This window comes from Chenopodium album, chromosome 8 (assembly GCF_948465745.1).
Source record: "Chenopodium album chromosome 8, dcCheAlbu1.1, whole genome shotgun sequence".
NCBI classification, from domain to species: domain Eukaryota; kingdom Viridiplantae; phylum Streptophyta; class Magnoliopsida; order Caryophyllales; family Amaranthaceae; genus Chenopodium; species Chenopodium album.
The window spans coordinates 65564878-65569102 of NC_137841.1; the positions used below are offsets into that span (position 1 = coordinate 65564878).

General features: G+C 37.8%; 1 pseudogene; it reads left to right on the plus strand.

The window, feature by feature from the left end:
• Nucleotides 1–1184: 1184 nt before the first annotated feature.
• LOC145642013 (leucine-rich repeat extensin-like protein 2 pseudogene) lies at nucleotides 1185–3808 on the plus strand (annotated as a pseudogene).
• Nucleotides 3809–4225: the final 417 nt, after the last annotated feature.

Below are 4225 nucleotides of genomic sequence, written 5' to 3' on the forward strand. Positions count from 1 at the left end.
GATGCCTCATATCAATGCTTTTAGTAATGCAGTGCAACTTTAAAACTTAAAAATGTGTATCGTGTTTATTGATAATTTTTCATTACTCAAATCAAGCTAGCTTAAAAATAATTTTATGTTGATAAAAAAAAAAAAAAAGTGATTTTATCATGCACAATTTAGGGTCGGTTTTCATTTACTGAGCTGAGTTGAACTGAACCGAAATGAATATTTTATGATCGAGAGAGGGAAATTAGGAGCTGAATTGAATTGAACTGAACAGATTAGAGCTGAACTGAAATTAAGTAAATATGAACAGACCGTTAGTATCAATTTAATAATTTAAATAATATAATACGGAGTAGTCTTTTTTGACCGTATTGATTTGCAAACAAGTAAAAAAAAGTTATAGATAAAACTAGATAAAAATAAATTTAAATAAGTTCATTCAAAGTGAGGATTAAATCAAATAAACTTTGTAGCTTATTTCAAAATAATGCTCGGTATGTTAAAATAAAATAAATTTAGACAAAATAAGGCGAATAAAACTAGTCTAAATACTTATACACGGTCTTTATTAAAATAAAAAAGGCACGATTTTCGGTGCAAGTAAACTAGGTTATTCGGTGGTGGATCCGCCATTCAAAATGGTCACAGCTAAGCCATGGTCTCCATTATTATTATATCTTCCTATCTCTTTGTTTTTTACCTCTTACCAACCAAACCCTAAACAACAAATTTTTTTATTTTTCAAACCAAATAAATTTCACAAAATATAAAAAATTAAAAATTAAAAATTAGCCGCTGCCTGCAATCTCCGAGTATGGCCCCACACGCTAACTATCTTTATTTTTATTTTTTTGGTAAAATTAATTATTTTAATTATTATATTTTTTGTTTATTATTTTTATTTTTTTTGAAAGACGAGGAACTCACTAACTTAACATTCAATCAACACACAGACATCCAATGTATTTTCTCCCAATCACAGCTCACCAACTCTTTTAATTTCCCTTAATTTTGTTCCTAATTTTTGTAATTATATTATATTTACAAAAATTATTTGAATAATAAAGTACTAATAATGGGAAATAGTCTAACAGTACAAAAATTAAATGTCTATGTCAGGCCAGCAGCCCAATAAATATTAGCTTTAAATTGATATAAAAATAATTAAAACTAACTGGTAGTCCAGTAAAACATTATTTTATATTACGTCAACAAATACCCAACAAAGTAACACCATATATCAACACCAAGATTCATTTCTAAACTTTCAAAAATTGTGCTTTCTTTCTTCTCTCTCTTACACCACCCCAAGATGGCTCCTTCTCCATCTCCACACATTGTCCTCTTATTGATTTCCCTCTTCATTTTCTCTTTCGTACATTCGTCGATCGCTGATGGCAGCGACGACGGCTACTACAACCCGATGGACTCGTCAAACGGTCCCGAAAATGTAACGGTTGATCCTAGTGTTCAGTTTGAGAATGATCACCTTCGTAAAGCCTACATTGCTCTCCAAGCGTGGAAAAACGCTATGTTATCGGACCCCTCCAATTTCACTGGAAATTGGGAGGGTCCTGATGTGTGTTCGTATAATGGTGTCTTTTGTGCAATACTACCTAATACGACTTCTGACTCGTATTATGGTAGTACTTATGATAACACCCCAACCCGGGTTGTTGCCAGCGTGGACCTTAACCACGCTGACATAGCCGGGTATCTTCCCGACGAGCTCGGATTATTATCCGATCTCGCCGTGTTCCACATCAACTCTAACCGGTTTTGTGGGACCGTCCCAAAATCATTTTGCTCAATGTCACTACTATTCGAGCTTGATATAAGTAACAACCGTTTCGTGGATAAATTCCCCCCGGCCCTCCTCAATTTACCCTCATTGAAGTATTTAGACATCCGGTTCAACGACTTCGAGGGGCCGATCCCACCCGCCATCTTCGACAAGCCACTCGACGCCCTCTTCATCAACAACAACCGGTTCAAATATGGGATCCCGAAAAACATGGGTAATTCCCCGGTATCAGTTTTGGTCATGGCCAACAACGAGCTAGGAGGGTGCATTCCCTCTAGCATTGGTGACATGGGGTACACCTTAAATGAGATTATAATGTCTAATGATAATCTCTCAGGATGTTTACCCGAAGAAATTGGTAACCTCAAACATGTAACGGTATTCGATGTGAGTTACAACAACTTATCCGGGTCATTGCCACTTACCATTAATGGAATGTCTAGTGTGGAGCAATTAGATGTGGGTTACAATCAATTTACTGGGGTTATCCCAGAAGCTATTTGCTTGCTTCCAAACCTCCAAAACTTTACATACTCACATAATTACTTCTCTGGCGATGCACCCTCGTGTACCGCCTTAGCCGGGGCCGGTAAGGTTATTGATGGATCACAAAACTGTATCATTGGTGAGGCCAACCAAAGGTCCGCTGAGGAATGTGCCTCACCTTTGGCTACACCCGTTGATTGTTACTCCTTTGGTTGTATTAAGAAGCCTGTGTATACGCCTTCGCCATCATATACTCCTACCTATTCACCACCACCTTACACTCCTAGCTACTCACCATCGCCGTCTTACACACCGTCGCCGTCTTACACACCACCACCAACTTCTTTTGGTGGAGCCTCGTCAGGATCATACTCACCGTCTCCGTCATACACACCATCACCATCATACCAACAGCCTACACCACCAACTTACACTCCTTCACCTGATTACTACTACTCCTCACCTCCACCACCATCAACACCGTCTTACAACACTCCGCCATCGAGTTATCCACCATCATCATTACCCCCACCCCCACCACCCGCCTTAGGGTACACCCCTTCCCCTGCTTACTCAACACCCCCTCCCGTAGGATACAATAGTCCTTCATACTCACCTTCGCCGTCTTACACACCACCATCAACCACCCCTTCATATTCACCATCATACACTCCACCATCAACAACCCCTTCATATAGTCCACCATCAAATACCCCTACTTATTCACCATCGCCGTCTTACACTCCACCATCAACCACCCCTACTTATTCACCTTCGCCGTCATACACTCCACCATCAACCACCCCTTCACAGAGTCCACCATCAAGTACCCCTACATATTCACCAACACCATCATACAGTCCACCATCAACAACCCCTACATACTCACCATCGCCGTCATATAGTCCACCATCAACCATCCCTTCACGGAATCCACCATCAAGTACCCCTACATATTCACCAACACCGTCATACAGTCCACCATCAAACACTCCTACATATTCACCAACGCCATCATACACACCAACAACACCAGAACACAACCATAATCAATCTCCACCACCAAAAGGAAAATGTCCATCAGAACAATCACCCCCACCATCACACGGCGAAACACGAATGCCACCAGTTTACGGTGTTTCATACGGATCACCACCACCTCCAATCTTCCCAGGCTACTAATTACCACCACCACCCCATTATCATCATATCATATTTTGTAATATGTTATAATATGTTCGTTAATTATTTCTTGGGGGTTCATCATTCATCACATTTTGTCATAACAATTCCTTCCAACGATGTCAGGAAGTTCAAAAAAAAAACTTGACAGATTCTTTAAATTATACGTTTGTTTGTTTTTTTTTTTTTTTAGTAATAATATGTACTTTGTTAGATTCATTTAATTTTACTTTTGTGCTCATTTGTGTTAATTACATACACATACATATACATAAATACAGTAAATTATAATTATACATACAGCAAATATACATAATATACAAGTTGATTCTTCAATCTTGATTGACAGCTATAAAATTTTTGTACAATTATAAAGTATAGTTTTATTTTCATTATTAGTAGTTTATTTTGTTGTTGATATGAATTAATAATGTAAGTATTATTACTATTATTGATGATATCTGTCAACTCCCTTATATTATTGCTTTCAATGTTGGCTCGTGTTACAAAATTTATGTTGTCTGCCCCATTGCTTTTATTTTACAATCGAGTAAAATCACTTTAAATGTCCTTCAAGTACGGATGATGCCCCCCCTCTTCAAATTTGCAACGTTCATATCCTTAATTTTTTAAGCTAGTTAAAGTACTAAGGTGAATAAATCGTACTCTATGAGCGAGCTTATACATCGACTGTGTTCTCAGGTGTATCATATAATAAGCATCTTCGGTTTTGATAGAGTACTTAAGCTTTGTATCTATATGTTC